The sequence below is a fragment of the Hylaeus volcanicus genome, chromosome 1, assembly GCF_026283585.1.
Source record: "Hylaeus volcanicus isolate JK05 chromosome 1, UHH_iyHylVolc1.0_haploid, whole genome shotgun sequence".
NCBI lineage: Eukaryota > Metazoa > Arthropoda > Insecta > Hymenoptera > Colletidae > Hylaeus > Hylaeus volcanicus.
The window spans coordinates 9,886,036-9,907,613 of NC_071976.1; the positions used below are offsets into that span (position 1 = coordinate 9,886,036).

The window sequence follows — 21,578 nt, forward strand, 5'->3', positions numbered from 1 at the left end:
CAGCAATAATTAAATTTAAATTAATTCCTGAATGAGTTCAAGGCTTGTACCTGTAACGTGAGTTGATCCGAGTGGTAACACTAATTTCTGTAATGGTTGGAGAAGCTTTCCTCTTCGTGCAAGGATGCCACTGGCTCCTGAAGTCAGTTTAAAAAATTCTGTTTTCCCTTATTTAGCTTTGGGGCTTCCAACACTTTCGCGAGCGAAAAAACTGCTCCTTCAGCAACGAAGGAATTGTTTTTACCCTTCCGAGAGGTGCCGCGAAATGACTAACCTCGTTACGAACAAAGAAACGGGGAAAAAGAGCTGTTTCTATGGAATGCACAATTACGCAGACAGCTCTTGCTCGCAAAAACCCACTCAAAGATAAGGGACGTATAAACGCTTCGTGCGACACGCTGTTTGCATTTTCATGATGAGTTTTTTTCTGAGGAACTCGATCACCTGAGGAAAATCCGAGTACTTTGTTTCTCTGTTTATCCTTCGAAATATCTGGAAGTTTGAGATGTGGGAATGTATTTAAAATTGAGCAATATTTTTGGAGGTTTCATGAATGAGGTGGTGGAAACGTGAGAAAGTTAATTTAATAATTAATTATTGGTTCGGAAGGATTCTAAATTCTAAAATATTTAGGGCTCTCGCAGGTCTTGAAAATGCTAGAAAAATTCGTTTGGAAATATCAAACCTACCATTTAATTTAGACAAATTTCTTTAATCAACATAGACTGACTGTATATCCACATAAATTTTCACAAGTGCTCACATATAAACGTTAACCTAATTTTTAGATTAATCATACTTAATCGTACGTTTGAATGTCGAGATGAGAGATTCGTCTCCGCGATGGCCCATTGTTCGAGGTCGAATGAAAATCGGAGACACTCCAGTAAACCCGCGCGTTAACTTCCGTGGCGTGTAGAAAATTGGGAAAAAAAATTTTGTTCGCTCTAAAAATCCGTGAAACCGCGGCTTCATCGCGGCTATTAATCCCCGCGGCGATGATTGATGGATTAAGAAAACGATGGTCGACATATTTGAACGGAAAATCGCCACCTCGTTGTCATCCGCCGTCTACCCTCCAATCGATGATTGATGGAGGTTCAAAACTCCTGCTCGAAAAATCCCCGGCGAATATCGTCCGTCGCAAAAATGCACTTCGCCAGCGCGGAGACGCTTCGATATATCTTTTTCTCGCGACGCTATGTTTTGCGTCGGGCTGAGACACTGGGATAAATCGTTGCCAAGATAACGTCGCTCGCTTTAAACGGAATTTCACGTAGGGAAAAGCAGGAAATAAATAAAAAAAAAGTTGGCCCGAGAAAAGTTTACGTTTAAAGAGCTGTACAAATTTGAATAATATCGTTGCATATGTACAGTTTTCAAAGATTAAATAAGTGGTAGATCTCGAAAATGGTAGATTTAGTTCCTTTTCTTGACTGTCAAGTTTATGTCTCTGGTTACTGATTATGTACATTTATGATGTACTGTTTTCGAAATTGATGTGAGTGGTATAATTAGTAAATAATTATCTTAATATTCTCAGTTTTCAAGAAACTGAAAATGGACGATTTTAAAATCTATTTAATGTAGTTCGATAGAAATAATTCATAGACCTCATTCAACAAGAATATGAACAAGACGCGAAATATATTTTTTAATCCAGAGAAGAAAATACCTCTTTGTAAATACTGAACATGAAAGTGATATTATACTATAAAAAAAAAAAAAATAGAAGTAAAGAACAAGTGTATATATTGTAAAACTAACAATAACGCACTGTAAATAAAGCTAAACAAAGCCAATACCGAACTTATTATTTTACTTCAAGACCTGGTCTACCCTATCTTAAAATAACGCCACGCAGAAAGAAGTCTCTCTTTTCGGCCATTAAAAGTATTGTTTCCCAAACTCGGTCAATTATGAATCAGAGTGACAGCAGAAACTGCGAAGAGCGCTCAAAGCCGTGGATCATTTATTCACGGTTCGCTTTCGGAACTGCGAGTCACGGAGCACCGGAATTGCGGTCGTTGATGCCAGACACCCGGAATACCCAGGAGCTCCGCGAATTTCCCTCGGAATGCATTAAAGCGTAATCGGGTTGCGTCTGGAGACACTCCATGCATTCATCGAATCGACTCCCAAACACGTACATACACTCGTTCTGTGCTTATTCTTTCAAGCTTCGAGAGATTTGGAAGTCGTAAAGCGATGCGAAACGTTCTCATATGGCGTTCGATCGCTGACACCTTGCTGGAGTCTCAAACGATTTATGTAGGAGTAGAATGTGGGAGTAGGAATCAATTCTGACCTTTTCAGACTGAAGTTACAATCGGTTAACTGTCTATACATTTCGTGGGGGACATCCTATGTATACTCGATATACAGATGTACATGTACATTTAAATTTAAACAAGTTTCCAATGTCATTTCTCGTTCATTGTAACAAGGTAAAAATAAAATACCCGAATGAGTTTAATTATTGGAATTTGATTACAATTAGTATCGTTTATTTTTTTTCTTTAAACCCTATATGCACTCAATATGTACATATATTTTCAGGTGATGTTTGTAACTTCATTTTTCATTCAGTGCAATAAGGTAATCATGAAATACCTGAATGAGTTTAATTATTAGAGTTTAATTACAATTAGTATCGTATCTTTTTTTTCCAAGGTAAAATGGAGCTTGCTCGACAACGACGAACTCGCAATGCGAGACGATGCACAGCTGTCTATTTAATAGATCACAAGGGTGTCGTAATTGGATAAGTTTCCACCAGAGAAAAACGTCGCTGCGAAGTTCTCGGTTACAAAAGAAAGCCGTTCTCGCCAGATACATTGGAACCATCCCCTTTGTGCCTGCGCCTTATATAGGTAAAAAAGAAACGAGGCAACGTTCGATACAGTGAAGAGTCCTGTTCTGTACCCCTTTACTTCGCAGTGAGATACGAGGAGCGATAGACGTTCCTGCGCCAGGAAATTCCGTTTCCTGCGACGAGGCGAAGACGAGGACGTGGGAACAACTGGTATCACGAAATGAGGCCCTTTGTGATTGTGCGAACGGTCTGAGAATAATATTTTTCATGGCATTCGTATGCGAGTCTGCCGTACGAGCGAATAAACATTGAATGATGTGGGGCGGAAGAACAGGAAAATATTTCTGGCAGATTTATGTATGATTTCTTATAACTGTAATTCAATGTAATTTGTATATATATCTATATCATTATATGTTTATAAATGTGTACTATATATGTACATATTAATAAATGACTTCAATGGAGCCATTTAAAATGATAATTATTTGATAACGATAACAAGAATCAATAAACATCAATTGAAATTCAAAAGGATAATTGAATAAATCAATTCAACTCAATGGGTCGTCAAATAATGAACATGAAAAAAAATAATTTTATAAATCAATTGAAATTCAAAGGGACACCAATGAACGAACGTCAAAATAATAATTCAACGATAATGAAAAATCAAATTGGATGGCTGATAGGATAACAAGAGAAGTGACAAAAATATTAATGTAAATATTAACATGCCTCTAAATATTTCCCGGAAACTAGTAAACACGCTCGTTACGTTTTTTGCCTGACATTTGCGAAAGTTGCGACGTTGGCACATTTGACGCGAGCAAACACAAAGAATCATTCGGCGAAACAAGCTCGACGACACGTTTGAAACATGTTGAGGTACAATGGAACAGAAACTTGTATACTCGAGCGGTATCTGTTTTTCTTGCGCTTCACCGAGCATCCGGGGTATATAGTAAGCGCGACCTTATTGCAACCGTGTGCTGTTGTTCCGAACGAAATCTCCGCGACGAGCGGTCCAAAGCTTGCACCCACGTACACCAGATATGAAATTAACTTTGTTCTCCTCGGGGATTCCGTTGCGGATCGCTTGACGCGCAATTACACGCGGAAGAGTGGCGAAAGAATAGGCCGTGTATCGATACGAGCGTGGCATTTACAATTTTACTAGCGTGTTTACTTTGCGGAATTATAATTAGATTACGGATATTTACATAAATTCATATTTTTATACATACAGTGGAAGATGTAAACATTGTAAGGGGTGCACGGAAATATTTGCATCGTGGCCATTAGTAAAAAAAAAAAAAAAACATTTCCGCGAAACACTATCGTTAAACAAAAACGTTATTTGGATAACTCCATCTGACGATTAATCCCCTCCTGATTGGTGGTAGCCGTATTTGCTTTGCAAATCGATAATTGGACGCTGTCCTACGTTTAACTACCACCGTTTTTAACGGAATTTTTTTTATTCTAAATACAAAAATTTCTCTTTCTTTGTATTAGGTTGTCCCAAAAGTTTCTTTCGCTTTATTAATAAATAATACATGCACAATAGTTTATGTTTTATGTTACATTACTGAATTGTACACGATTCATTTTGTATAAAATAATTGAGCGCAACTCGCGAAAGAAACTTTCGGGAGAACCTAATATTTGATCTGCAAATATGTTCAATGAACAAACACAAATATTTATTATTTTGTAATACTGTTCTTTTTATATCATGTGCAGGATTGTTCCATAAGCAGTTATGTATAAAATCAACATTTGTCTGGGACGATTCTGTAACTCTAATTATTCCTGTTCAATCGAGATGAAATTTTACTTAGATGCTCTTCATGCCTGGACAAAAAATGTAGCCCTCTTAATTTATAGAAATATTAACGTTAAATGTGTATAATTAACGTTAAACAGTATCGAGCTATCTATTACTGAGAAATGACAGCAAGACAAAAAAGACAAAATTGTCGAGCTGTAATGGTGAATCATAAATTCACCTGTAGTACAGGTACTTCAACAGGTGAGACAGTAGCATCGCTAATTCGCTTTAATGCTGGACAAAAGCCAATTAAAAAACTCACTTTCGGTGCTCCTGCGCCGCCTGTTAAAATCCATGAATTTAATATCAGACGTCAAAGGGACCGCCACTCGTATTTATTGAAGTGTTATACCCCTTCGGTGGGGGGACCGTTCGTTTTCTAGTCACACGTTACAAAGCGGCTCAGGGAGACCGTGTATCTAATTCAAGACGTGACTCCCCTTTAAACGAGGAGGAAACGTAACGCTTTGACCTCAAAGCGCGTCACTTAGGTGGGATTAAAGTTGCAACCCTTTTCGCCCTTCATTCTGTTCCCTGGTACGTGACTGACGTGTTTAAGAGAACGTGGATCGGCTCTGAGATTTGGGGATCGGTACGAAAACGTATAGATCGGGAAATGGTCGGTTGGAAGATCCTGGCTTCAATGGTAGATTTTTTGTGTAAATATATTTGACACTATCGCGATCGTACCGAAGTTTGTTATTATTTCTTTAATATATTCAACTGAGTGCAATGATATGATTTTATTACCAGACAAGAAATAAATTTATATGATTAACAGGTGTGACGTAAATAAATGTATTAGTAACATGAAATATGAATGAACTGATAAACTCTCGGAAAAAATCAAACGTTATCATTAGATCGCGAAGACACAAAATATACATTTTTAGTTTTGTATTATTTCTTTAACCTATTCAACTGAGTGCAATTATATGATTTTATTACCAGACAAGAAATGAATTTATATGATTAACAGGTATGACGTAAATAAATGTACTAGTAACATGAAATATGAATGAACTGATGAATTCTCGAAAAAAATCAAACGTTATCATTAGACCGCGAAGAACACAAAATATACATAATGTATGTTTCATATAATCTACAATTATTATAGTAATATTCTTATTTCATTTTACATAAGTGCATGAAATCCGCAGTCTAGTCATCATTGACCATTTGACTGAGGGACGATTTTTGCCGGAGATTCTAAGAGACGTAGAGGTGTGAATAAAAAAAAAATTATCAGCTTATAGAGAATGACAACACGAAACTGTTTTATATTTACAGTTTATTCATACGACATTTAGTTTCAGAGATAAAAATTGAAAACTTAGAAGACCATCCTGAAATTCAATTTTTGCAACAAACTTCTAACATTTCAATTTTTATTTTCGAAACTAAGCGTCCTATAAATAAACTGCAAATATAAAAAAGTTTCGTCTCATCATCCCCTATGAGCTGATATTTTTTTAAAATTGATGTAACGAATATAAACATTTATCTGAGCCCATTTAAACTCAACTGTTCGATGTAATGAAACAACGAACATTGAACAATGAACAATGAAAGTGATAGCGTTTTCGAGTCAGTTTTAATCGACTACTACCCAACAGTTCGCTAATGGTTTCGAACTGAAAATCTTCGACAGGGATTTGCTACGTTCCCGCACACGGGCGTAGCAACTTCCGTTTTATTTCAGGTAAAGTAATTCTAGAGCCAACGAAAATGTTACCGTGAAATTAAGCTATACACGGCTGCGTCCGTTTATAGAGATATGGCCGACTCGTGTCGTACACTTGGGCCAACCAAGTTCGCCGCTGGAGAATTAACGTTGTTGGGAAACTTTGAAACCAACGTTGGCTGAACTTCACTCCGTGATAGCAAGAATAAAAGTCGATGGATAAAGACAACAAAAGTGGCGGAACCAGGTGTTGTGGAACGCTCACCGTTCTCCCAGGGAGAATAAGTGACGAATTACTGGGGAATTTTATGGATCGAAACGAAAGATTGATCAACGTTTGGAGAACTTTGCCGAGATGCCAGAAAAATGCAGAGTGCAATACTGTTGGTTATTCTTAAAATTCGATTCTGATGAAAATACAATATATATACCGATACAAATTATAATATATTAGTAATTTACTTTTCTGTAAGTATTTGTACGTCTGCATTATCTTGGTCGAGATATCAGAAACATGCAGAGTGCAATACTGTTGGTTATTCCTAAAATTCGATTCTGATGAAAATACAATATACATATATACCAATAGAAATTATAATATATTAGTAATTTACTTTTCTGTAAGTATTTGTACGTCTGCATTATCGTGGTCACCCTGTACATATGAATGATATTTATCACAAGTGGATAAGCGCCTTGCACGTTACTCAAGAGAACAAACATGTACAAACATGTACAGTACGTTTATTTTTATCCTCCTCTCGTAACCGAGCCGGCGTAAATTCAATTTCACAATCGAACTTTCCACGACTACCCTTGATTTACGAATTCCTGTACTCTACCCTATGTCTGGGACTTTTGTAACTAATGAGTCGGAACGCTCCGTTTCGCGCTTTATCGGATAACGACAGCGTCTTCCGATGGAACGGACCGCAACTTTCCTTTCATTTTTCCATTCCAGCAAAGTACTTTTTAGCGGTTGCGTCGACCATTGTAACCGGTCTATTTCTTGTCTTCGACTTTGGCTTCGATTCCTCGGCGTCGAGTGGAGATCGCCACTTTTGGAGAAGTTCGATTGAAAAATAAGCCAGTGCTCGAGTCTCAAGAAACGTTTCTAGACAGCATGAAGTTGTGATAAGAATGATTAGTTCAAGATGTGAGAAATCTACACCCTGCAGAAAAAAATATTAACCACTAGTGGGGAAGTATATTCATTATTAATTCATTATAATTAATAATATTGCTGAAGTAGGTGGTTATCACTTTTCGTTTCTTTATTCTTCAATTTATTTTGAATATTCTTAAAAGTGCATCGAAATGTCAAGTACTAGTTCATAATTCTAACGAATGAAGTGCAGTTATGTCTATTATAATACTTCAACTAACTTAATTCCACTCAATTGCACCTCACGAGATACCTTCACCCTCGGAGACCCTTCTAATCACATTTTTATCCATTGCCCTGATCCTCGCACGACTGCAGGAGCCAAAAAGAATTTCCAGCTTGAACTTTAACCCCGTTCTTGTTTGTTCCTGAGCTAGTTCAGGCAAAAGTGACATTCCAGCTCGAATATGACCTTATTACTTCCAGAGTGTAAGACGACGTCGCCACTCTGCCACTTTATCGATGATTTCCAATACCGAGGGTGATAGCTCCAGCTCCATTTTCCAATTTGTCCACTTCCACGAGACTGCGGTGGCCACGGGTATATTATGCGAACCTGATAACTGGTCTGGCATCGATTTTTATCTATGGAATCCGGGATATCCAGGGGTCCTGTTTATCCTGGTCCCAGCTGTTCCCATTCGACGACGTCAGTGGCATCTGGGAGTCATCGTAGCTGCATTGCTGTACCAACTTTGGGAGGATAATGTCGAGTATGGGTGACTGACTCTCTCTAATGTAGAATACATTTGATTCGCTATTTTCTAGTGTGCATCATCAACTGATAATTATATATCATCAATTGTCAATTATATGTTGAAGATACATTGATTTACTGTCTCTGATATAGAGTATACTTAATTGTCTGGCTCTAATGTAGATTACACTTGATCGACTATCTCTAATGAACAGTATAGTTGATTGACCACCTCCCTAAAGTTACACTTGTTAGGATTTGAATACTATAAACTACCTGCACATGGATTCGTTTAAATCGCGTTTTGATGTGAGTGAATTATTAGATCCCCTAAAGCAACAGGTGCAGGTAGCAAAAGCGAAAGGGCTGGCAGGCAGGAAATATTATGTATTCAGGTATTCAGGTAATTTTAATACGGTCATATATATAATACATGAAACTTATTCACCGAAGAGATAGACGTATAAAATCACGAGATATAATATATATAAAGTACTCTTTACTCCAATTGAAACATTTGTATAAATATTTCTATGAAATTCTCAAAAGCTTTTTCTAAAACTGCACACGTTATATGAATTACAATCATTTGACAGATAACAAACAAAAATTATACAAAACCTATGCATAACACCTAACACACTTTTCTTTGATTCCAAAAGTATCCACCTAGAAACTACCGCCAAAAACTTTCAGATTGAAAGTTATGCTACTCTTATTCCCGAAAAATAAACATCACCTATGTCCTGACGTCAAATCATTGTTTTATCAACAGAATGACGTCCGACCTCATTCTTTGCTTTATGATAATGCTGAGACTCGAACGCTACTTTGGTAATCCATCAAGCTCCAATCCCTATTTGCCACAGGGTGAAACGAAACTCTCGGGGGCGCGTCCCTCGGAAGTTCCTGTCGGAAATCTCGAGCCCACGAGAAGGGATCCCAAGGGCGTAAACCAGTGCCAATCGGTTTGCACGTATCAATCAAGGGTTCTCCATAGGCGACTATTCCTGCATCCCTGTTGAACCCCTGAGACTATTAACTCGTATCGTTCACCTTCCGGATTCCGGCCAGGGTGATTAATGGATTTCAAGGGTGAGAACTCGACACGTATAGACAGAAGAAACGACGACCAAAGACAGTACGCAATGCAAATCAATTTAGAAGAAACAACCCCGAAGAAGGGTTCCAAAATGAAGTGCTTCCAGAAATTGTATATGAAAAATATTATAGAGTAGATTGCTTTGAAACTTTTAGTATGTTTTATTGAAGATTTAGATAGGGAAAAGCTGATCTCATAATTTCACCAAAATGGCGTTAATCGAAGACTACATCATCTTACTTTGCGAAGAATTTTTAAAATGTAAATATTCACATATATTCAGTCCGGTGAATATTCGTACCCTCTATCCAAACTCGTACCCGTTTCCAAATAAATGTTCCGTTATAAATATACGATAAATAAAAATAAATAAAAATAAATAAAAATTGATTTGTAAACATCAAACCTGTCATTTAATTCGGACAAATTTCTCCCTACAAATGGCAAGGGATGAAATGCATTTGAATGGCAGTATGTACGGAATTGTACCTAAAGGTGCGTTAAATTTTAGCGCAGAACAGATAGCCTGTATCAGTTTCGACAAATAAAATGCGGTAGTTTCATCGTGCACTGCGATTCGCTCGGTTTAACGGAATGTCGGTAATGCAACCACGGTTGCAGCTGTGGCCTACCTGTTGAACAGATAAAATGGAAAACGCTTCAAGTACGATCGTATGTGTGGGATGTATCGACGCCAATGAAAAAAATCTCGAAATAGCCTAGCGCAGATAGGTAGTTTCGCAATGCAGTTTGGCACCAGCTTAACAGATTTGCAATAAAAAATTAAAATAGGCCCGGACGTAACTGATAGAGGTAAGTGAATTTTATTAACATGTCTATTTGAAAAATAAAGATTCATTGCATACGGTATAATATTTTTCTTATGAATTTAAAAAAATATAAAACAGTAAGTAAATGGAAAAATGTGAACACATCTGCCTGCAGTCATTTGCATTTAAATTGTAAAAAACAGAGTGCTGCTATCAGTAACATAAGAATACCGCTCGAAAGATCGCAACGACAAAGCGTGAATGTTCGAAAATAAAAATGGTCGCTACCGTTATCTCGAGCGAGCATTTCGGGATATTGGAAGAAAAATTATTAGCGATAAAAAGAACTTTAGTGGAACAATTAACTGCGCCTTTGAATGCGACTAATAAAAAATTTATTCGAGAGATAGTCGTAGCAGAGGACAGCGAAATCCAGAGAAAACGAGAACACAATAAAATGGAACGTCCGATAAAATGAATTGGCTGATATACGACTTTGATTTGCATCTCTAAATAAAACACGCGAATTCAGTGAAATAAAATATTTCCAATTTTAAAAACGATTCGTTTCGGAAATATCGAGGTGCATAGAAATCTCAACGATAAATTAGAACCAACTATGTGAACTCTACAGGTGTTTAAAATAATGTTGACCGAATTAATAAATAATTAACGATCATTATTTATTTTTAATAGATATGTGGATTCTATAATACACTTTGATCTTCATTTCGTCTTTTAAAGCTACAAGGGATAGAAAAATATAGTATAGACGACCATATGACAGGTAGTAATGGGAAACAAATTGATGTAAATATCAACGTCGATTTAACAGGAAACTCGAAAAAGATCATTTTTCCCTCGTCTGGTTTTCACATTCGACATTATCGTACCTCCCAGAAATAAAGCAATTTTTACCTTGACAAGTAGTGTATGTTCCACCCATGCCAGACAAATAGCGCGGGAACATATATCACCAGATAAGGAGAATAGGGTCACGCATGGTCAGACGCGTAGAATAGTATTTCCAGTCTAGTAAGTAGAATAAATGTTGGTGTAGTCAGACAAGCGGAAGAAATTCGTTTTTAGACGGAAACGGAGAATAAAACTCCTTTTCGGTTCATATCTTTATGAATTTATTAACTAATCTGCTAACTGAAGGTGCCAAAACTCATTTTCTTTAGTTTCCCTTTATTCCGCAGAGATTCATAATAAATTGCGTGACAAACTTTTCAAACGATTTTAAAAATACCACCATAGGAAACTCTAAAAAGTAACTTTATCCTTTAATTTTGCATTAGTTTGGTTACAGAAACGTCAAATTATTTTTAGCTATGCAATATGAGCTTCCAAAGCGTTTCGTTTAATTCCAAGAGTGAAATGAAAGAAGTAATCAATAATTTGTTGACAAGTCCAACGTTAGGTTGAAGGACCTGAAACCTATGCATACACCTGATTTACGACAGACTAAAATTCTAATTAAATTCTGAATTCCTTAATGGAACAAAAATTCATCTTGTACATGTATGTATAAATAAACTTTCCAAATTTCAACAGTTTATGTCAACTGCTTTCTCCATCAAAAAATCATGAAAATTGTCTCGAAATTGGTAAAAAAAAAAAAAAAGTAGCCCCCAAACGTGGTTCTAAATAAGGCACACCAACCTGTGATCGCGACAGAGCTGTCGCTCGATCGCCACCGATCTCTGGCGACGACTCCGTGGTTTTTGCTGTTGATCACCGCGAGCGAAAATTCCGGATCATCGTCCAATTAGCATTTTCCGATGGGAACCGAAGCGCGCACTGTGTCATTTGCTGAATATGGAGCACTGTTCTCGATTCCCACGACGACAGGGTGGTTCTGTCCTCGCGTTAGCGTCAGGAGGTTGACTCTTCGACGCGTACAATCCCCGTGGGATTCTGGTCACGACGTCTGCCCGTCTTGCACCAAACATGATCATACCGCGAACGTAAATTCCAACCGAGATGTTCTTGATCCGAATTCATCGTTGTATGAGCGATGGCCTGACACTGAGAGACCCATCGCACATTGGGAGCATCGAGGTCGAAGATTTCCAAGTTTAGGTTAGTTGGACGACTGTTGCCATTTGGGGAGGCCAAGTCAGACACGCTTATTTTGTTGAACGATTGACAAGTATGTTGAAAAGTTTTCAGCTGAGTTTTCTTGTGTAGAGCAGCGTAGTTATTGTCCGGATTTTTTTTAATGCCAAGTTCGCTAGAGTATCTTTATTAAAATTTTAGTTTTCGTAGCGATTAATGGGCATATACTTTTATTTCCAGTGCACATTCTTTTTACGTTTTCAGAACTTGTATCACACTGTGTATATGTACAATTAATTCCAAAAAGTATTTTTAGTATTTTAGAGTGGGAAATGTTGAACTCTTCATGGAATAAATATGAATACTCCTAACCATTTCAAACCACTTAAATTGTCTCAAGACAAGCATCGACCAACATTTTGTTGCAACACACACTATTTCCAATCGACATGAAATTTGACTACAGAAGAAGACTCGAACCACTAAAATGAAAAAGGTAATAACACTTGATAAGAAATAAATATGAATGCTCCTAACCATTTCAAACCACTTAAATTGTCTCAAGACAAGCATCGACCAACATTTTGTTGCAACACACACTATTTCCAATCGACACGAAATTTGACTACAGAAGAAGACTCGAACCACTAAAATGAAAAAGGTAATAACACTTGATAAGAAATAAATATGAATGCTCCTAACCATTTCAAACCACTTAAATTGTCTCAAGACAAACATCGACCAACATTTTGTTGCAACACACACTATTTCCAATCGACATGAAATTTGACTACAGAAGAAGAATCAAACCACTAAAATGAAAAAGGTAATAACACTTGATAAGAAATAAATATGAATGCTCCTAACCATTTCAAACCACTTAAATTGTCTCAAGACAAGCACCGACCAACATTTTGTTGCAACACACAGTATTTCGAATCGATATGAAATTTGACTACAGAAGAAGACTCAAACCACTAAAATGAAAAGAGTAACGATACTTCTCGAGGATTAAATGCCACTGCCTGCAACATCTTCAAACCACTTAATTCGTCTCGCCAGCATTCCGTTGCAATACTATTTACGTCCGCCATCGGACTCTAAAGGATTCCAGTTTAGCGAAGAAAAGGGATCTCGATCGAACCGCTTGATTCGCGAAATCCAATTACTGCGGCCCCACGGTAATTTCCTTCTTTCGATCGATGCTCCGTTTCTCCGGATAGATTCCAACATTGGGAGTGCCTTCTTAAATGACAGAATCCTCTTAGTCAGTCTGCGGGGATGCTCTGTTCGGAGCATCCAATAAGTAGGCTCGCGCCGTTTCGTCGATTTTCCTTCGCTGATAATGAGTCCACAATGGGAGAAATTAATTTTTTTTCTGGCCAAAAATACTGTCCTTTTATTACAGAATCTAACGGTACAATCCTTGAAGAACGCATACCCAATATTTTCAATTAAAATCTTGCATACTTTCGTCAATAAAAAATAACGAAGAAACTGGTTTCTTTGTCCGAAAACAAGCAATTGCCCACTTAAGGTCGCGCTGGATTCATCACACGAGGACACGACTAAACAATTGACTAGCTCGTCCTCGAGAGTCCTGGGTGGCGTAGTGTGTCAGGGGCATTCAGCTTAAAGCCAACGGCGTTGAATGGAACCAACGGATATAAACACCGCATCCGAGTCCCCACCACGGCCGCGGATGGGTATTTATACACACGTGGATGTTATCAGTGAACACAACACCCCTAAACGCTCCTATTAAATTTCGTCGTGCGGTAATACAACCCGTCGACATCAAGCTGTTTCAGAGAAGCGAAAGCTGGCGAGCGATTCGATTTAACGTCAAATGCAGATTCGTCGGGAATTATCACATTCTGTTCCCGGAGAACATGTCGTTGTAATGGCAATCAAAGATGATAGTTACGCCAAAATTGGCTGTCCGAACGATCCAAAACGCTTGTTTCTTTAGTTAAGGTAAAGATAGTAGTCGTCACGTTTAAAGAAAATATTAAAAAAAAGAACAAAAAAAAAACATAATGATGCACAAGTGTAATGTACATGAAAATACTTCTTTTTGATTGTGCTTTTAATTTGTATTACATTCATATATATTTAACGATTGAGAGGAGGATCTTAGCCCTTTTACTGTTTGTTAAAAGAGTTTACAACTTAGAAGAGAATTTTGTACATACACTGTAAGTAGACAATCAACGAGACTGTTAATAAATACCAGTAGATAAGCATTAGAGTTAAAAAGCTAATACATAGCTTTTTTAGTAGGTGCGATGTTGGAATTATAGTCTTCCTTGAAAAGACTAGGAATATTTAAGGAAATGTGACAAGTACCTACATCGATGCACTCAAATCCAATCAATTCATAAATTAACAATTTTACCACTCAAACCGAAACATTCACCACTTTCATATTTCCTAAATCAAACACCAAAAATCCAACTTTGCATTTCCTCGTACTATGAATCCTGAATAAATCCTATCCCCGATCGTATAATAGACGTCCAACCTCGTTTCATTGTGTGAAGATTTATTACTCGAACTTACCAAATAACTCACAACATATTCTCAATTATCTTCGAACGCACGCGAGACTCAAAACACCGTTAATTTACAAGACACTCCTTCACGAAAGCTTCGCAGAAATTGAATTTCATATCGGCACGAACGGTCGCGGTTGACCCCGAAACCGTTAACGAAACTAGTTAATAAAACATTCCTCCCTCGGTTCACCACTTCTACGAAGAATCGCCGCGGACGACCAATCCAGGAGTCGAAACCGTTCGTCGACTTCCAAGTGTCATCGAGGAAACCAGCCTCGATGCCATCCGATTGGAAATCAGTCACGTGCTCGAGCTGGCGGTTCCAATAACTATCCCCTCGAATTCCGTTCGTGGGATTCGTGCTCGGGAAGCCTTCGTTAGAGTCCCGCTCGCAGGACGAAGAGTAAGAATCCACGATGGGCTGCGGTCGAACCTTTCCCGTCACACGCGATTTGCATTCGCGGAACACTGTCGCGAGAATCACGGGAAAGAAATATGCTTTCTTGCGGAAGACGCAGAGATTGGCAAAATTCTGTGGTTGTAGGCAAAAATTTCAGAAAATTAATTGTAATTTGGTCGTAGCTATATCTTACTATCAATTTATTTAATTGTCAAACATTTAAGTCGATAAATTGTAATTTTCTTTATATTATACATCTGTCATACTATGTATGTATTTATATTTATAGTATCTACGTATTCAGCTTGTTGTTATTGAGTAATGTAGATGTTTGCTTGGGTTTCATAATGTCGAAGTTAAGATCATGAAATAGTAAACAATACGGATTCTTGATATTTTCACTGATACCTGAATGTATCCAAACAATGGACATTTATTTAGAACGATCATCCAGCAATGATTCATTCAACAATTTCGTACACTAATATTCAAAATAAAAGATATATATTAATCAAAATAAATCGAGCAGGATAGCTGTAAATTTAACAGAATCTTGTACACATGACAACGAACACAGAAAATTAACAAAAGCCTAAGAAAAGTAATCGTGCAGAGTTTACATCGATTACCAATTAATGGAATAAAATTATGCCAATCCCTGGTCCCACGATAACTGGTCGCGTGGAGCGCGCGCGATTAGTCGCGACTCGCTCGTAACGGTCGACGGCATCGATCCTCCCCCGCGACGGGTGGATCGACGGAGGAAGCACCGAGAGAACCGTTGGCGCTGAGACGACGCCAGCACTTTTGGACCACGCAGACACGACGGCGAAGGCCAGACTGGTTGCACCACCACCCTGACTGGAATCGATACGTCAATCGTCCCTCCGTACGGGACCGAGAAAAGCGGCAGAGGGTAAGAGATGAAGGGAGACACGAGGACAGATGAGGATAGGCCGGGAGACTGCGGGAGAATAAAGAAAGAGGGGGCAGCCAACCCCGTGATACACATTAAAGCTGGGGCATTCGACGCTCGTTTGCCACCGGGACGCTCAACGGGGAAACCCGCCCTAAGGGTACGCTTCCCGCGAAACTGTCAACGGGCAAGATCAAGGTCCCTATCCCTACTCCATTTTCCTTTTTACTTTCGCCCACTCTCATTGATTACGGGGGAGGGAAACGTTGCTTTTCATCGAAGTTTGACTACCTTGGTATCTTCGCGTTTTATTGGAGGTGCTTTAAGACGGCGTAACAGGGAGAAATTTTATTACTAACTAGCTGTACCTGGACACGAGTTGCTGTGGCTTGGGCTGATTAAGAAAGAAAGAGAAAAGCACACGTTTCTAATATGTTAACATAATATCGAAATGAAAATGAATCGAAACTGATCAATCAAAATACAACGTTGAATGAATAGGGAAAACTCATCATTGATTACAGGGAAGGGGAACGTTGCTTATTCGAAACTTGACACTCTTGGTAGTTTTGTATTTTATGACGTTTGCAGATGCATCAAGGGAGCATTGCACGAAGAAATTGGATTATAATTTGATCATTTTGTTGCAGTGTCGAATTTGGAGAAAGGAATTGTTAGATTTGAGTTAGAAGGAGTCCCAAATTTCAGGGTTCTGGAATGACGAAAACCCTTTGAGCCAGGTGTAACAGGAGAACCAACTACGCCGGCTACCCCCTCGAGACTTCACTCAAAGGGCAGTGATGCATTTCACTTGGAATAGTTCGGAGTTTATTACGCGTTGTCGACATTTTTGTCATCCTTTTTTCTCCTTGCTTCCTTCCCGCAAACGTCATTTGTGGTATCTCGTTTGTTCGTTAGTTTTGGTTTCACCCTCCTGGCACTTGCGAAACAAGCTATCGCTATAGTTAAAAGGCTCCAGAGTAGCTTGGTGTTGGAAGAGAGTTTTGTCTTGGGATCTCATAATTCTATATAGGTCTCCCGAGTTTTGGTTGGATGGAGTGCAAGCAGAACGTCGTTGGACGTCTCCGCACGCATCGTTCGGTCACGCGTTATCGACTTTCTGCTTCGACTAACCCTCTTTCTATTAAAACTGGGATATTTATACGGGGCCATCTTCGATGCACGTTCGAGGTCTGGCGTTCGTAAATACACGACACCACGGGCGTGGTGTCTTTTTGTTCACGAGTATAGAAGCGTTTTGTGCCAGGGAAGACGTCCTGAAATTGGAATCGATGCTGACGAAGAGGTCGCTTGGGTCTTGCAAGAAAAAACGACGTGAGGTCTGAGCTCCTTATTATTATTTTTTTTTTAGGTGTAGGAGGATTTCTGGGAATAGTACGAAAAGATAACAGACAGTAGGTCTCTTGCAGGTTCGAGAAATAAATTAAAGCCAACGGAATTACTGAAACGTTTAAGGGGTCGTAGAGGAGGCCAGTGTTAACAGTAACAGAGTCGATATTTATTTTTTGGGGGTTGAATATAAATCGTAAAATTTTGACAAAAATATTTTTAATACACCTCAATATTCCAGTTACTTCCTATATTTTATAATTGCTACCCAGTGAGGTATTCGTATTAATTAAACATATTGTAACGACAGTGGTGGCGGTTGTACAATTAAAATGAAATTCCAGTGAGTCATCAAATAACTGCACTCTATCGTTAGTGTCTGTACGATAGTTTTTTGGGGTCAGCGAGCTTCCACCCTCTTTAAACGCACTTGGCCCGTACTGTCATCGACATTTTGGATGATCACTCCAACAAGACACTCGACGATAAAGCCGCGTACATGTGAACGCATACCTGTGGCTCCTTATTGAGGCTCCTATCGATTAACAGAGACCGTGGCGGCTATCACAGGAAGCACCAACTATTCCGATAATACTGATCATCGACCACGCGGAAACGAACGTCCCTTGTTCGGGAAACGGCGCCGGATTTTGTTCGATTGGAACACTAATTAGGAAATAATTGGCGAGCTTGCGTGCTCAATAAATGGTGAATTCAGTGGAAGAGAAGGGAAAGATTTTCAGGAATTTTTATGATGATTGTAAACTTATTATTTGAAATCTTATGTAGATCCAGAGAAGAGAATCATTGTGTCATGTTTGTAGATTAATTTCAGTAAATTAATTTTCTCTCTTGGTACTTACTGAATATCGGTACAAATATAATGTGCATTCATACTATTATCTGAATATTTTTGCTAATGCTCTTAGCGATAAACTTTCATTTTTGTGATCTTAGGCAAATACAAATTATGAACCTATTTATAGAAGCAACTAGTGACCTAATTAAAATTTCAGAAGCCTTCGCGCCTCGACACACGACTTTTGGCTGCCCAGAACAAAGAGAAGAAACCATGCAACGGGACATGGAAGGAATTCCATTTCGGAAATTACCTTGCCACGTAAGGTGGCGCACACGTCTCGATATCTGAAACAATTATCGAACTCCCGAGAGACATTCGCGCAACGAGTGCACTATCAGTGGAAGATCACGAACACCGTCGCGGCACAATGGATAGGAAGGTTTTGACGCGCTCCCTTTTTCGATCTTTTATTAAAGGGGACGTTCAAAGAGTAACGAGAACACCGAGTGAAGCTTCCTATTGAGATTCCTACAAAAGGTTGTTTTGTTCTCCCCGTTGGAGACTGTGAATCCATTCAAGAACAGCGTCGTTTACTAAACCCTTGGCTCCGTTTTGTTTCCATAACACGGAAGCCAAGAAGTTCACAATGGACGTGTGCGTATGTTCCACTTCCGAGTGTGACACAAGGTAAACGTCCCGATTATCGACATGTTTTTTTCGACAATCGTAACATCGAACGGTAGCAGGTATACCGAGTCCTGTTGACTTTGTAAAATGTCTTATGATATTATAAGACGTATATGGAACTGTACAAAATGTTGACGCAGCTGATATAATATTTCTACATGAATATAAATGTTCACAGGAACATTTACATGTTCAGAATGAAATTATTACGAGGGTTTAGATAACCAAGGTGGAATTTCGATGGTCAGATCTTTTTAGTGGAGCGTTCAATTCAGTCGTTTATTAAAGTGATCAGCTTTTTAGAATTAACAAAGCTATTTTACTACCGCTTTCTCTATTTGTTTACATTTGCATTTTCTTTCTTCGTTACTTACTTCATTACTTTCGTCTTACATGACTCCTGCATTATTTTAATACTGTTTACAGTATCTCTTACTTCTCATCTATCTCTTCAGTCTAGCACGGGTACCTCGGGGTTCCTAGGCCCGTACTGTAGTTTCGTAAAACACCGCTACAGCCCCTGAGGGGTAGTGGAGCGTTATTAGGCAACATTTTATAAATTGATTTAATTGCATTTTGAATAATTTTAGGTGAAGAGTTATAATTAAGAAACATACAAATGTATCGAGTGTCTTTGGAGCTTGTAGAGTTCGTTCAATCTAAATTTAAGTAACCAGAATACAACAATGTATGGACACCTAATTTATTGCCAATTACAATTTCAACTATGACTTCCTCGATTTCCACAATTTTCAGATTAAATTAACTAAAGATACTCTTCAGATTATTTTTCACATTGTGCACTACATTATATTATACACAGTTAAAGTGTCTAGTACATCTACCTATACACAGTAAAATGAACCGAATTCAATTTTTCGTTTGCCTCCTGAAACGGAAAAATACCAGCAACATAGCAAACAGCCTTATTTATGCAAATGTATATTTTCACAGATACAGAAAAATATTGGGCTGTCTAGAAAGTTCATGCCGATTTTTAGTAGGCGGTACAGGTCTGAATATATCGGAATGGCTGAAAACAAATAACATGTGTACATTCCTTAACAGGTGGAAAGGTTGTGAAACAAAATGGTACATATATCATTCAATAAATATAAATCAAAATTCAAATATGCCTTTGGATTTTTCTTAAAAATAGGCACGAACTTTCCGGACAACCCAATAATTGAAATTCAAACGAAACCATTTCTCACGTATACCCCGTAATTTCATTTCCAAAAAAATCCATAAACATCCCCCAGTTTAATAATAAATAATGCCAATAAATTTCTGCGCAAAGTTTCAACAAAACCGGCATATTATAGTTGACAATCCTCCCCCATAGGTTCCTTTCGCATTTCGGTTGGTCCAAACACACGTATGCACAAACAAGGGAGAGGGATCTCCGCTCGAAGCGGAAGAAATATTCAATGGGGTGCGATCGTTACGTCAGATCGCCTTCCATCTCGTTGCGTTGTAGTCGTATTAAGCGTTGTTTCCATAGTAGCGGAAACTTTATCGCCAGTAGTCGTCATGTCGATCGTCGACGAGGTCGCGTGTGCGCCTACTCGTCGACACAACTCCAAGATAACCTTAGGGGCGACCCACGAATACACCACTTTTACCAACATTAAATTAGAAGGGAGCCTAACTTGTTGTGTGAACCATTCATCGCGAGCATGGCGACTACATTTTTCAAAGGAGTGAATTTAATAGGAAGAGGTATGATAGTACGACGTCGTTTTCAGTCCTCGTTACGAGGTCATTAAAGTGTAACGCTTGGACAACGAGGGTGTAGGTGTTTACAGAACATCATTCAGATTGATTTAATCCTTTCAGACCCGGCGTCCACAATTGAGCACAACAAATTTAAAAATTACCGACACATGAAAAAATACCAGTTTTCCTCGATGACTACGGTATTAGGCTTTTTTTTTTATTCGTTTCATAATAATTTAAGTGCAAGTTAACCCAAAAAATTAAATTACATTAATACGAGAAAAAAATAATTCAGGTCTGAAAGGGTTAATATCAATATAATAACAGAATATTATTCAGATATTCAGATTGAGCTGATCTGATAACAAGCCTAGAGGTTCAAAAATCGAAACGACCTGTAAAACCTGGAAGATTCAGCGTTTCCTGAAGATTGTACTTCTTCACGGGACCGAGTGATGTAATGTATGTAAACGTCACGTGATTTCAACGCATCTCGAGGGTAATGAACTGCAAGATATACGAGCCAGCTTTCTACGAAATTACTGACGCGTACAACGGACCTTGTTTTGTATACTCGGCCGCTTTACGGAGGATTTCGCGCAGCGTATGCAAAATTCAGAAATCCCCGTATGGATTACCGTTGCTTCAACGTGCAATTCGCCCAAGAACATCGCGAAACAACGAGCTAATAACGTATAATATAAAACAGTGAATTAGTTAGTATAAGTGCGTGTGTGTAGTTGGATCAGCCCTGATGAGTGCGATAATGAAGTATGAATTAATGCAAAATTGATATAAACGTAGAATATCTACATGTATAAATACATATATGTGGTCTATTCCTGTATGCTGTATAAGCATAAAATAATTATGTAATAGTTCGTAGAAATAATATTACACTTGCAAACAGTGTAACATGTATTTAATTGTTGATTATTTTATATATATAACATTTTGAAGTTATGCACATCCCTGTGCATTTTCCCCTATCTATACTTATCATAAAGTCACAAAC

The 21,578-nt window shown here is 38.3% G+C and overlaps 1 protein-coding gene across 10 annotated transcripts in view; it reads right to left on the reverse strand.

Moving 5' to 3' along the window:
- The window catches only part of LOC128884605 (uncharacterized), a 142,671-nt gene that overhangs the window by 76,615 nt on the left and 44,478 nt on the right, over nucleotides 1–21,578 (reverse strand). The window contains exons 1-3 of one of the 10 annotated variants that reach the window (XM_054138160.1): nucleotides 15,719–15,895; nucleotides 14,694–15,157; nucleotides 11,736–12,613 (exon numbers count right to left, since the gene is read on the reverse strand). The exons of 4 other annotated variants lie outside the window; for them this stretch is intronic. The gene's annotated coding sequence lies outside the window, so the exon portion shown is untranslated. Of the gene's footprint in view, nucleotides 1–11,735; nucleotides 12,614–14,693; nucleotides 15,222–15,497; nucleotides 15,589–15,718; nucleotides 15,896–21,578 lie in introns of those variants that run through there. 5 more of the 10 variants (XM_054138152.1, XM_054138126.1, XM_054138134.1 and 2 more) reach the window with 5 other exon arrangements.